Source organism: Pinus tabuliformis, chromosome 9, assembly GCF_031772625.1.
Source record: "Pinus tabuliformis cultivar Carrire ecotype Pingquan chromosome 9, CPIR1, whole genome shotgun sequence".
Classification (NCBI taxonomy): domain Eukaryota; kingdom Viridiplantae; phylum Streptophyta; class Pinopsida; order Pinales; family Pinaceae; genus Pinus; species Pinus tabuliformis.
The window spans coordinates 1,015,241,764-1,015,257,185 of NC_142307.1; positions in this window are offsets into that span (position 1 = coordinate 1,015,241,764).

The window sequence follows — 15,422 nt, forward strand, 5'->3', positions numbered from 1 at the left end:
ATTGGTTCTATAAGTCTCTACTACCCCAAATCACTAAGGATGTCACCTTAGGTGGTGCGATGATAGAATACCAATCCATTCGTCATGGCGAGCAATTAGATCTCATATATTCGCAGTTTGGCACTCTATATGACATAACTCCCAATGCCCCTCACAACTCCAATGCTCCCGCTACTCAACAACCTGGAGCGCATGCCGATGGGATTATCGGTGAAACCTCCAGGGCTGTTGTAAAAAAACTCAATGGTCACATTGCCCAGATGTCAGTGGACCCCTCTACCAAATCGACTGCTCTTCCTACCACCACAATAAGCTATGTGCAGTCTACACAAAAACCTGGTGGTAAGAATAAGAAGAATAAGAAAAAGACCGCTCCTTCTAAAGAGAAGTCAACAAAGCAGAAAAACCCAAAGCAGAAGGTTGTTTCACTCTCTAAAAATGGAAAGGATAAACCCACCATATTCCCTTGCAAAATCTATGTCGAATACCACATGACCTATTGCTATCCTCGTCTTCAGGAATGCACAAAATTCATTACTAGAAAGGACACTGGCAGGACCCCTGCTGTCCTAAATAATCCTTTTCCCACTTAGCAGCAACAACACCTTATTGCAAACCAACCCAAACCCCTGCAAGGGGCCAATGGCAGTTCGTAACATCCTTCAGCTACTTAAGGACCATCTACCATTTACGAAACAATAGATCTACAAACCAAAGCCAAATCTTATGGAGCTCTAGTTGCTGATGCAGAGGAACCCTCCTCAAGTCAAACCCACCATCACCTAACGATCTTCATATAGAAAGGCTGGTTTTTGACCTTGTGATTTGGCCCCCTAAAGGGGCACTTCGTCGCACAACACACAATACATCTGCATGTGCCACCCAAAACTATAGTATTGTAGAATACTTGGCGTAATCATCATCGACTATGTCGACACTTGAAGTATTACAAACCTGTCCAGCACAAAGGAAAGCTCTTCTTTTGGTTATTGGTGGTATCAACCCTCAGGATTCCATGCTTGCAATTTTCGACATGGGAAAATGTAAACTCCCCCTTTCACACCATCTTGCATTTCAGGTGCAAATTTTTTGAAAGGGAAAGGAATACATAGAACTATCATTGACGAAGGTGCTTCAACCTACGTAATGTCAGCTTCATGTTAGCTCACTTTGGGTTCTCCAACCTTATCCTCACTGTTGAATTCCCTTAAAGATTTCGACGACCACACTTTCATCCCAAAAGGTTACCTAGATGGCTATCCCATCACCTTGAATGGGAAAATAGTAACTGTGGACATTGAAGTCATAGATAGAAATCTCGACTATAATCTATTGTTGGGTCACAGTTGGACTTACGCCATGACTGCCATTGTGTCTACTATCTTTCGCATCAACCTATTTCCATTAGATGGAAAGATAGTCACAATGGACCAGCTATCCTTTTTCACCCCTAATTATTCCCCATTACCAAGTGGCTTTGTACCCTTAGTGGGTGGTGTACCTGACTCTTACGTTAGTATCAATACCAATCTATTGAAGGGCTCTTCCCTGATGGGTTGTTTCCCTCTTCTGCCGCCAGCGATTCCACAGACGGTCAATATGGTTTTATCCATTCCTCACGAACCAACCTATCCTTGGATCCTACCATCCCCTTCAGACATTGACACTTACGGAGAACAACTGTCATTGTCACGAGCTGAATTGGCCTACTAGGCAATTCAATCTGCATCCAAGTCTCTGGTCACTTTGGTCACAGCCAACAGTACCACTACCCCTCCCATGACTGCTCCTCCCTTCGATCCCCTCAATCAAGTCCTACCTATGGACAAAGCTATTAGAGAGATCATGAGTTTATAAGAAAGAACTTGGGAGGACTCACACCATCATGTTTCGATATCTAATTCGAACATGATGCCTCTTCAAATCCTATCATCTGACGCACTTGAAATTGTTTCCTCACCATATATGACTATCCAAACTTTGGACTCCGAAGGAAACATGGGAAATATTTCAAATACATTGCTCATTGATACTTATGTCACGACAGGCATCATAGAAAACATCCAGGTTGGATCATATTGCAATCCTAAGGAAATTGTAAGCTTCACCTGCCTTTTTAAGGAATTTTGTTCCCTTGGTCTTGTGAGGAAATTCTCGGTATAGATCCTTCTATTGTTGAGCATGAGATCAAGAGATACGACAATGGTAAACTTGTCTACCAAAGGCTTCGACCAGTCCGCCCCTTCAAAATGGAAGCCATTAAGACTGAGGTGGAAAATTTGTTATGTGTTGGTTTCATCTACCCCACTCCTTAACATAATGGGCTTCTAATCTGGTTCATGTCGATAAGAAACAAGGAACCATCCGTGTATGTGTCGACTATCGAGACTTGAACGCCGCGTGTCCAAATCATAATTATCCAACACCGTTCATCGACAAAATCATCGATGACTGCATTGGTTGTGAATCATTCTCATTCATGGATGGTTTCTCAAGTTACAACCAGATTGCTATAAAAACCCAAATACCAACACAAAATTGCCTTCATTTTTCCCATGGGGATTCTTTTCCTATCGAAAACTCCCATTCAGTTTAAAGAATGTTGGAGCAACATTTCAAAGGCCCATTCCAAGAAGCGAGTGCAACACCTAGATCATTTAAGATATATCTTTCTTAGGTGTCAGTTTTATAATATACGTCTAAATCTGCATAAATGCATTTTCTTTGTCAAGTTTGGACACTTACTTGGATTCATTGTCTCCAAGTACAGGATTAGGGTTGATCCCTATAAGGTAAAAGCAATTACTCAATTGCCTGAACCACAAACCATTCTGTAGCTCCAACCTTTGCAAGGGAAAGCAAACTTTTTAGGATGCTTCATTGTAAACTATGTTGAGTTGACAAAAGGGTTTATGCACCTACTTAAGAAGGGAGTGTTGTATCTGTGGGATGATCAAGCTCAGCAATCATTTGATGCCTTGAGAAAGGTGCTTATATCAGCCCCACTTCTTAGTGCTCCCAATTATGTGCGCGACTTTGTTCTATACCTGGAAACCTCGCCATCCTCTGTAGGAATGATCTTGGTTCAAACTCATGATGACCAGAGTGAACATGTAATATATTATCTATCAAAAGGCCTGGCTAGGCCCAAACTCAGATATTCACATGTGGAAAACCTGTCCTTGGCAGTTGTCTTTGCCATCAACCACTTCCGACATTACATACTGTTGCGACAGACTAGTGTCACCGCCTTGGAGAATCCCATGAGACAAATTTTGTCTCATCAAGTAATTGGAGGGAAATATTCAAAATGAATCATGATCCTCCAACAATTTGATTTGGTTTTCACTACTGCCAAGGAAAAAAATTCCTTAGTTTTTGCCGAAATTTTGTCGGATCTTCCCATTTTCGATCCTAACAAGATATCCCACGATCCTCTTTTGGATGAAGTTGTCTATCTTATCGACACTACTGACCCTTGGTATGGTGAAATTCTTGTCTACCTACAAGTGCAACATTTCCGCCCTAAGCTATCGTCAGGTGACCATCGCCACATCTACCACCAAACTTGGCACTATTTAGTGCTTAACAATACGTTATATTGCCATGGTGTGGATACAGTTCTTCAACATTTCCTCACTCATGAAGAGGCGGAACACGTTTTAAATGACTGCCATGTTGGGGCATGTGGCGATCATCTTTCTAGAATATCTACTGCTATAGAAATTTTGCACAGGCTACTACTGGCCAACCTTGTTCAAAGGTTGTATCAAGGCTATCCAATAATGCCATCCTTGTTAAGTGTTTACAAAGAAAATGCATGCTCCTTCGGCCCTAGTGCACCCAGTTATCTTCGTCGACCCCTTTTCTAGACAGGGTATAAACTTCATAACTTGCAACCCTGTTTCCTTTGTTGGACACAACTATATTATTGTAGTTATGGACTATTTCACGAAATGGGTCGAAGCCCTTCCCACCTTCCAGGCCGGTGGAGAAACCAAGGCACTATTCCTATTTAATTACGTCATTTGTTGCTTCAATGTGCCCAGCATAATCATTACAAACCATGGGTCTCATTTTTAGAATCACATGATGTCTAACTTAACATCGCTGCTAGGTTTTCACCAGGATCAATCATCCTCATACTACCCCCAAGCTAATGGTCAAGTAGAGGCCTCAATGGCGTCTTAAAAACCATGATCTGTAGGTTAGTAGGGAATTATAAAATCCACTGGCATTGAATTTTATATCCTGCGCTATGGGCATACAGAACTTCAGTTAAAACTGCTACAAGCTTCACACCTTTTCAACTAGCTTATGGCCTAGAAGTAGTTTTACCAATCGAGTGTCAGATTCCCTCCTTACAAATCGTCGTTGAACTCTTGACTAGGACTACTTCTGAAGAAGATCACCTACTATACCTAAATCAACTGGATGAAACCCGTCGATATGCCAAATTGGCACTCGAAACCCACAAGCATTGGGTCAAATCCTAGTACAACAAAAAGGTCAAGCCTAGTTCTTACCAAGAGGGAAATCTTCTTTTACTCTATGATCAAAAACATGACCTCTTGGGAGCAGGAACACTTCAACCCTTATGGCACTATCCATATGTTGTTAAGATATCCCTCTCAAAAGGGGCATATGAACTTTAGGACTGGGAAGGAGTCCCGCTCGCTGAGCCCTGAAATGGGCTCTATCTAAAAAATTATTATGCCTAATACTATACCAGGCATGTGCTTTGTAATTTTATGTATTTATAAGTTTTGCTTCCTTTTTTATGTGACTGGATTTTTTGGTATTTATTGTTGTATTTGTCTCATACATATTTCTCGTAATGCATATGTTTTCATTACACTTAGCATACGTAGGATACCCAGAAGGTGCCAGTCGTCACACACAGCACATTGCATAAGCTGCTTGGGTCATTTACACACCTGAGTCAGAACTATTTTATTCCGGAGGAGTCTTTCTTGGTATTGCCACCAACAATATTGTTGAGTACATGTAGGTAATTTCACTTCTCACTTAAGTGTCATCAAGGGACATCTCGAATCTAGTGGTCAGCTTAGACTCTCAGCTTGTTGTGCAATTGACAAATCATTATCACATTCGTAATCCAATCTTGTTACATCATTATTTAAGGGTACGACTCTTGGAACATCAATTGAGGTTATCACATATGAATACATTCCTAGATAATTTAATACAGTTGTTGATTCATTAGAAAACTATGTGTTGGATTGGCATCTGTCTCATTCACTATAGATACATGTATGAAAGTAAGTATTTACACAGTTAAAAATTTACAAAAAACACTTGAAAAATATTTACATCATAAAATACCAAAATATTTGTAGATATATATATATATCTCTCTCTCTCTCTCTAGATATATATATATATATATATATATATATATATATATATATATATATATATATATATATATATATATATATATATCTATATATATATATATATATATAGATATAGATATATCAAATCCAGTCTTTTACATCAAAATATTCCAAAACTTGGGTGTTTTATGTACAAAATGGCTACTAAGGCTTGCTATAAACACTTGTCGGCTATATCAAAGCGTCTGCTAATAGAGACTACTTCTCATGAAATGACAATACTGCTCTAGCTATCCTCCGAAGAGAAACCAGAAACCGCTCAGGCACATCGACTTTGTGCCAGTGCATATGAGCGGGGATCTCCCCCAGAGGAAGGGGGGGCACACCCACGCTCAAGCCCTCCAAGCTCCTAAGAACCTTGCAAAGACTGTCAGCATCACCCATCCCATCAGGTAGTTTGCCTCCCCACCTCACTTAGCAAGTTTTGCATGCAGGTTGTACCAATGCCACATCTGTGTCAAGCAAAACGCTTCATGTCAGTACTTGTTCACCCATAAAATCAGCCAAAATATAACATAAATATTCAAAAGCTTAAAAATACTTTAAGTACTCTCAAAATCATTCTTACCTTGAGGCCCCCAGTTGGTCCTAGGAGGCACAATCAAGTCAAGGTCATCGGTGAAGTCCATGCCCTCATAGGCATAGTCATCAATCATCAAAATCTGGCCACTAAGCCATTTGAAGAAATCTTCTTCAAAAAAGTGTCAGATAGGTCCTCCTCCTATGCGAGTATCAATTGATGCCCATTGCCCCTGTCTCGGATCCCTTGGATCAAGGGGACCTAAGCTCATTCGCAGGCAGATAAGAGGTACCCTCTCAAGTATGAATGAGACAATGAGAGTGCCATACCCAAAACTCTGTTGGGTTTGAGTCTTGCATGCAGTCAATTCTACCTTCAATTGATGAAGAACTGCTTCACACAAATTGAACATCGGAGGCTGGACATAGTCAACTGCAAGCAACATTTGGGACTTTGTTGCAAACTAGAAAGAAACATCTAGTTGACTATTCTCTCATGTTTAAAATTTTTCTTCTCGAAGGCTTCCAAAATTTACTTGCAAGAGAGTGTTATGCTTATAGTTGAATGCACTACGCTTATAGCCAAATGTGCTACACTTATAGCCAAATGCGCTATGCTTGTAGTTGTATTTTTCACTTAATTTTCACTAGATCTTGGTTTTGTGATGTAATTTTGATGTTTTAAAGACTTGATGATGTAATTATTGAATTAATTATCATGATAGGTTTTTTTTGTTCTAAAGTAGGCCTCATAAATGAAGCAAAACTCAAATCAAAGTCTAAGAGAAGATTTTATGTTTGACCTTCTCACTCTCTCTTATTGGTTGAGAGATTCTTGGGAACTGTTCCACCACTTAGGGGTTTGACCCCTGAAAGTGGCGAAATGGTTGGTTTGAGTCTATAAGTATGATTTCTCATTCAGTGAGAAGCTTTGGAATTTTTTGGAGAGACTTGTACCTTATGTTTTCATACAGCTAATCAAGGAGCATTTGCAACTATTTTTTAGGAATACTTGTTGAGTGAGCCTATGGTGTTGTTTTCCTTTCATATCAGTTTCTTATTGATGAATTCATATCTCTTAACATGATTTTCTTCTTCTTATGGTTTTCCTTAGAGTCATATAGGCATAATTCTTAGATTCAAAGCTCTGTTTATGTGGAAAATCATGTTTATGTATATGTTCTTCTAGGTTAATGAATTCATGCTAATACATGCTCATTGTGATTTTTTAGACTTTCATACCTATACTACATTGACTAAATCTTAAGTTCACCAAAACACATTGTTATCTAGCTCATTTTCATGCCTGCTACTCCAAACGTGATACCTTGACCTAATTACCTACTCTCATTCCCTAGTCCAGCAACCTAAAAACCCTAAATTTCCAAACTTTTAGACATAACCTATACATCTAGCCTAAAATCCATATCTTTTCCAGTTATTCATTGAGAAACCCGTAGAGAGATGTCTCTTCGTTCAGTAGAGCTAGCTATTGAACTGAAAGTGGTTCGAGGTTACCTCTTTCGATCTCCTCCTCAGCCTCATACATTGTAAAGGATAAAATTTTGTTGTTGTTGTGTTGGGAATGGGATCCCCCAAGGACAGTTTTGGGGCTAAAAGCCCATGTTTTGGGTCAAATTTTGTAATAAAGTTGTAAAGTCTCCGAATTTTGTGGTCACGGAGCGTGAAGGTGTCATGAGTCATAAAGGGTTGTCTACCCTTATTTTGTAAAATGTAAATCCGGTTGTAAAGATCCACCCATGGTTCACAAACCATGGGATTGTATAAAAAGAGCTAAGTAAGCTCTAAGTAGTCATCAGTTTTTGGGAATAGAAGGCAAGGCTTGGAGTATTCGTAGAGAAGTCTAAGTTTCAGGACTTAACATAGGTAGAACCTCTACAGCTGAGTTTATAGAGGCCTAGGGTAGAAGTCCACAGCTGAGTGCGTGGACCGCAGCAGTTGTGTGCGCAGGAAGGATAGAGTCTATAATAATATGAAGATATCAATAAAGAGAACTATTCCACAATTCCTGTGTATTTATTTCCTGTTAATGCATCTTGTCATATTGCCTATGGATTTCATTTACAATGCTTATGTTATGCGCGAATGTATGTAATTATGTTGGTTAATTGAACGCAAGTGAGAATCTCAGATTACGCGGTGTTAATTGTGATGTTTAATCAGATAAGTAGAACAATTAATATAACTTGGGAACCTGTACAATACATTGTCATAGCAGCGCGAAAGTACCTAGACCACAGGTTATGGTTGCACGAAGGTCAATCATACTCCTTCTCAGAGGTACTGAAGGATGGAATAAGGGGCTAGATTGACAGATCCTGGGAGCTTAGTGACCTACGCGAAAGCAGGAATAGAGGGTATAAACCGACATGACGACCATCTCAGGGTGCGGAAACTTGGTTCCATCATCCCCCCATACTACTTTGGGTGAGAGTTTGGTCTGCGCTCTATGGGATGATGCCAAAAGGGCTGGTTTGTTTGGCTAATTAATGTTGAACCTAGGTCAGACCCCACGTAGCCAACAAATGGTTTTTTTGTCGGGACCGAAATCTGCATAAGATATGTGTGATGTCATATCACTAGAATTCAACTAAGAAAGACATCAAAGATTGGTTGGATAGGAAGATACAAAAATTCATAGCGTAGGAGAACAGAAATCCACGACTAACAAAGGAATAGTGGCTGGACAGGTACATATATATAGAAATTCACGAGATCTTTTTCTATTCCTTTCCGTTTGAGTTATATGAGTGGATCGCAAAGCTAGCAGATAGCCAAGGAAGGTGGAAACTTGACAGTCCTATTGTCTGGACCTTAGAGTTAGTACAAAGACTGGAAGCCTCTAAGGATAAGATCATCAGTGTTATCGATCATTGGATTGATCATATCGTAGGAGGATTTGTGATTGAATTTGCAGTCGATACCTGAGTTAGCTACAGCGAGGCGGAGCAGTGTTTTTTCAAAGGTCCTCAAGGTAAGTACTTGGAGTCTTTAAGTACCTAGATTAAGATGTTATTGTGTGAAAAACGGGTTATGTATCTACCTTGATGTTCAGAGCCATACGAAGTGGAAGTACTTATAGGAACGAAGGAAGAAATGGTCATGAATATCGTCCATTGATTTCACCTCCACTGGGTGACAAAGAGGGAGTAACGCAAGCTTCTCCGTGAAGTGCAATTTAGTTAATAAAACAAGGATTCCCATGACTGCCACCTCTACCCACACCACCTCCAACTTCACCACCATCACCTATGACTTCACCCATACCACCACCACCTTCATCGTAGTTCAGCATGGAAAATTCAGTGAAGCTTCCTTTGTTTAAAGGCTTGGGAAATGAGGACCCAAACCAGTTTTGGTTAGTTGTGAAAGCTGTATGGGAATCTCAAGGTGTCACGGATTATCAGACGAAGAAGGAAACATTGGTTAGTGCTTTGCAGGATCACGCGCTAACCTGGTACATCAAGTACTCTAATGATAAGCCAAACACTGGAGTGGCGAACATCCAGACCATTCTGAATAAAGAGTTCAGTAGGCCTAAATCCGAGGCACAGTCGATTGTTGGGTTTAAGGAAATCATGATGAAACCGAGTGAGACCCCTTAGGAATTGCATCAGAGGCTCAAGTGTAAAATCCAAAAAGCTAATATGAACTTAACAGATGAACAACACCATGAGTGGTTTGTGCCTTCGCTCCTGCCACACATAAGGGTTGCGATGTCACAACAGAATATTACGACTCAGGTAGAGGCCTTGAAGATTGCAATGAGACTACATGAAACACCGATGCAAGATCCAAATCTAGGGGTTCAATAGATCTATGCGCAACTGCAAAACCTTTGCCTTGAAATGCAAATTTTGAAGCAAGACAGAATAGCTTGACTGGAAGTGCGCAAAGAGGTATGGTTCTTGAAATGTAAAGGTTAGGGGCATGACAAAGACCATTGCCTAGTCTTTGCGAACTATATTGCAGGAGGAGGATCAATGCCTTTGAGGCCGAAAGCTCAAGTAGGACCAAATGCGAGGCATGTGTTATGGTGCGCTATATGTCATGTAGCAAGAAAACATATGATGGATAATTGTCATTTGCTACAGAAAGTACAAACACCGCAACAACTGTTCTGTAGCTTCTATAGTTTGGTAGGGCATGATGAGCACAACTGCAAAAGTTATGAGTTGATGATGGATAGAACTCCTGCATATAGGACTCAAAAAGAAATGCGCCCCCCTGACCAGAGCATAGGGATGGCGTAAACAAGCTTTTAGGGGTGCAAACAAGGTCGACGCAAAGGAGGACCTGGTAGAGGTCAGGGACAGCTAATCTGCTATAATTATGGAGGACCAAGACATTATGCTCGTGGTTGCACTAACCCAATGCATCTTTCATGCAAATATTGCACTCTGTTTAATCATGGAACGAAGGATTTTCCGACACTGATAGCAAGGATACACGAAAAAGGGGTGCTACCACCTTAGCCGACTTAGAACCTGCAAATGATGAGGTCTGAGCCTCGCGAAGAGGATCTGAATGTGAATATAGTGATTCGAAGTGAAATTGCAATGGGCGATGATAAGGAGAAACAGCTCGAAGACAATGCATGGGTTCGCAAATCTTCAGCGAAGGAGGTTGAGTTTGACTTAGAGCACACACGTGAAACGTTCATGGAAACAAAGAAGAGCTTCGCTAAGGCCTCCACTTCAGGGAGCAAGGATGAGCCTAATGAGGAGATAGACCCTTCTGTGCTTACGATCTTTCCAGAAACCTACATGAAGTTGCTATGCGATAGCAAGGCTGTGAAGGGATTACAGGAGCTTATAAATAGATGTGTCGGAAACACTCCGGGTGAACCGCGCGTGGTATGGAAGATTGGTAAGCATAAAGCAAGGACAGGACGAGAGATGAGACTGACAGCATAGATAGGAGAAGATGAAATGGATCGGGTTATTTTGGATCTAGGGTCAGATGCAAACATTTTACCAAAGTAGACTTGGGAACAGATGGGAAGACACGTGTTGTAGTGGTCTCTAATTCAGTTAAGGATGGAAAATCAGCAAAATATCATCCCCATGGGATGGCTGCAAGGGGTGACTGTAGATATTGAAGGTGTGAGCATGTTGGCTAACTCTGAAGTAATAGAAATTGTGGATGATAGCAACCCCTACCCTGTGCTCCTTTTCATTTATTGGGCTACTGACATGAATGGGGTAATCAACCTAAAGAAGCAGAAGATGATATTGAGAAGAAATCACTCCGCGTAATAATACCCCTAGATCCTGTTGAAGGATCACGCTATACTGAATCAGTCCATGATTATGAGAGCGATGACGATTTGGGCTATATATATAATATAATGGTGTGAGAGCAATATTGGGCGAATCCATTAGTGAATGGATGAATTACATGGGATTTCGAGAGTTCCTACACCTCAGACTCTGATAAAAAATTAGAGCGCTGGAAAAATTGGCTACATGAAGTAACCACGCTAAGTTGTAACATGACAACCCGATCATTGTGTTGCATGTCATTAGAGGTAAGAAGTATGCCAACTTATGATGTCCTAAATGATGTAAATGTATTTTTGGATGCATTTGAGAGGGAGGTACCAGAAAAGTAGTGCTTCCAGGCTTTGGATTGGGCACTGCGCACTATGCCCGCAAGATGGTGGGCTACGCACAAGGGTAGCTTTAATGGTTTCCGCGAGTGTAGGAGGATGATGAGAACAAGATTTTGGAAGCCAAAGGTATGAATGATAGAAAAATATAACGGGAAGGATGATTTGCATGGACACTTGGCCAAATGGGCTCAGGCTTATGGAGCGAAGCTGCAACCGGAATGAGTGCACTTGTTCTGTCATACCCTAGATGTCATCCTGATGAACTAGTACTTGGAAACAGAGCTTCAACATGGTACAGGTGAATGGGATATTCTATGTGAAGGATTCATAATGACGTTCAGCTTTGAAGATGGGTTCGACTATATTGATGAAGCGCTACAAGAGGTGAAGGCAGCAATCTTTAGGATACTGTAGGATCCTTTGGACCTGATTTAACCCGATTGGGCCACTCAGCTGAGCCACGCACTGGAATGCTATAATGTGACCACTAAAGAAGAAGATGAGGATCCAAAAAGTATTAACATCCCTAAAATAGAGGGTCACAGTGAGGTCGAGGGACCACAGATTGAGAATCCTGATATAAACGTGCCACTGAAAACGAAATAGGTAAATATTGGTATGGAGGTGGACCCCAAATTCATGAATATTAGAGATTATTGGGATGACACAACAGTGGATAAGGTCATTGAATTGCTTTGCGAATGCCAGATTTGTTCCCTACCAAGTTTATGGATCTAAAAGGGATAATAGGATACCTGGGCGTTATGAATATCACCTTAAAACCTAAAGCGAAACCGGTTAAGCAAAGACCTTACCATCTCAATCCGAAGTATAAGGAGAAGGTCCACTTAGAGATAGACAAGATGCTTACAGCAGGCATCACTGAGCCTGTAGAAGAATATTATTAGGTAAGCCCAATGGTGGTACAAGAAAAGAAGCAGAAATATGAGATAAGTATATGCATAGATCTCTGAAATTTAATGACGCTTGCGTACGTGATCCTTTCCTGACTCCGTTTACTAATGAGGTATTAGATAATGTAGGTGGATAGGAAGCGTACTCCTTCACTGATAGGTTCTCAGGGTACAATCAGATCAAATTCATGCTAGAGGATAGAAGCAAGATGACCTTCACGATGGAGTGGGGATGTTTTTAGTATACTATAATGCATTTCGGATTGAAGAATGCACCTAAGATTTTTTTGCGCGTCGTCATTGTTGCGTTCAAGGAATTTATTCATAAATTCCTATAAGTGTACTTTGATGATTGGACTATGTTTGGGTTGGTGAAGTGCCATCTGGAAAGTTTGTGCCTGATGCTAGATACCTGTTGAAGGTACCAGATTGCGCTCATTCTGAAGAATTCCCTATTTTGTGTTCCTTTTGGGACTCTATTGAGTCATGTGGTTTGTAGACAGGGACTAATGGTAGATCCCATGAAGATCGCCGTGATACTTAACTTGGAAGTGCCAAGGAGTGTGAAAAAATTACATGAAACCTTAGGACATACTGGGTATTACAGGACATTTATCAAGGGCTATGCCTAGATCACCGCGCCTATGGAAAAGTTGTTGAAAAAGGATGTCACGTTTTTTTGGAGCAAGGATTGTAAGAAAAGCTTGGATGTATTGAAAGAAAAGATGGTCACCGCACTGATTTTAGTCTTCTCAGATTGGAAGAAGGAGTTTCATGTACTTGACGACGCATCATGTATAGCGTTGGGAGTAGTGCTAACATAGGCTGGCAGAGGAAAATTGGACCATCCTATAGCGTTCACGGGCAAAAGGTTATCCAAGGCTGAGGAGAACTATTCCACCACCGAGCGTGAGGGGTTAGCCACAGTATACGCACTCCAGAAGTTTAGAAATTATTTGTTGGGTGGACACTTTAAGATGTATACAGATCATTCCGTGTTAAAATACCTGGTAAATAAGCCTGTGTTGAGGGGGAGAATCCACAGGTGGTTGTTATTGTTCTAAGAGTATGATTTTGAAGTTATTGTGAGGCTTGGATGACTAAACGTAGGACCAGACCATCTATCGCGCATCGAAAAAGGGTAAGAGCCCACCAATTTGGAGGATGGATTACTTGACGCGTAAATATTTTTTTTGCATATCGTGGATAGTCATTTCGAAGATATCATACACTTCCTAATGATAGGAACTGCCTCGGAAGGTTACATTGTCCAGTAGAAGAAGGAGTTAGTGGTGCACGCAGCAAACTTTTCTGTCATTGTTGGGCATTTGTACAAAATGAGGTCTGATGAAATATTGCGATGATATGTACCATAGTTTGAATAGGGAGGTATCCTCATCGACACTCATGGGGGTGTCGCGAGAAGTAATTATGCAGGGAGAGCGACCGCGCAAAAGATTTTACGCGTAGGGTTGTGGTGGCCAATCCTCCATCAGGATTCAAAAGCCTACTGCAAGGCATGCGATGTGTGTCAAAGGATAGGCAGGCCATCATGGAGAGATGAGTTGCCTCTGAATCCACAGATGAAGTTACAACCCTTTGAAAAATGGACGATAGATTTTGTGGGACCCATTCAGCCCCAAGGTGAAAAGACAGGAGCGTGGTACATTATCGCCTTCACCCGAGACAGAGGAAGAGATGGGTGAGTAGATAAAGTAGCATGACACATACCCATAGGCGACATCCACCTGCATCAAGCATCCAATGGAACAAGAGAAAGGAGGGTGGAGGAAGAAGTCCAAGGCCACTAAGACATTGCTGGACCCAATCACCGTCACGGAGGGTGACTTGCACGACATTGGAGACATGGTGTGGGATGTCACCATGGAGGCCCTATAACAGTTTGAGCGGTAGCATCAGCGAATATTGGGGGCCATCCTAACAGGTTTGCAGGATATGTATACCTGCGCATCACAGGCTAGCACGGTGTCCACTAGCCTTGATATTGGCACATCAGAAACTGTCGAGATGATGTGCGCGGAGGTCTCCAGCGCGATAGTGCTGCCTAATGGAGCACTAACCACAGAGAATGAAGCTAATAGGCCCACTGTTAGTGCCCTTAAGGGAGTGGTGTTGAATATGGCAACACTCCCTGGCGATGCACTCCACCTATTGAAAGATGGAGTGATCACGGAGCTGAGCGCCCACAAGCACCACGCCCCACAGGTGATCAATGAGCAGAGGATTAATAATGAACAGATGGCCCTACAGAGAGACTCTTCCATCACTGTCATGACCAAAATAACTGACCAGAACAAGCGTATAATTTAGGTCGTTGAGGAGGCATGCCGAATGGTCCCAAAGATGGCCATTCCAGAGGAAGAACCTATCAAGGTGCTCATCCGCAAGCTGGCTACAAGGGTGTGCGACACTCACACAGAGATGGCTAGTATTCAGCTAGAGTTGAACCTACAGATCACTGAAGCAACATGCAACTTCTATCACAGAAGCAACAACGGCAGTCGACAGTGCAATAGCATACTGCACACAACTTTTTGAGCAGTCGTTCGAGGTCTTTATGAGCATGCAGGAGGACCCTAATGTACAACGTCTGGAGAAAGAAGCGTGAGAACTATAGCAATTCTATGACGAGGTAAAGGGCACAGAGCGAACTATCGCACTCACATAGAAACTAGCAAAGATGCACGAGGTCAAGCAGTTTAAATAACAGGCAGATGAAATGCAGCACAAGGAGGCAGTGTTGAAGGTGCAAATGAAGCCCTGATTAGATGACGCTTATGTAGTTACGACCTCTATTGAACTCTGCAAGAAACTCAGCAAAAGCTTCAGGTCAACAATTCAGCAGTAGTAACCAAGCAGATGGTTGAAGAAGCGAAGTAGGTGGTCGTAAAGTGCACTGTCGAGGTTATGGTC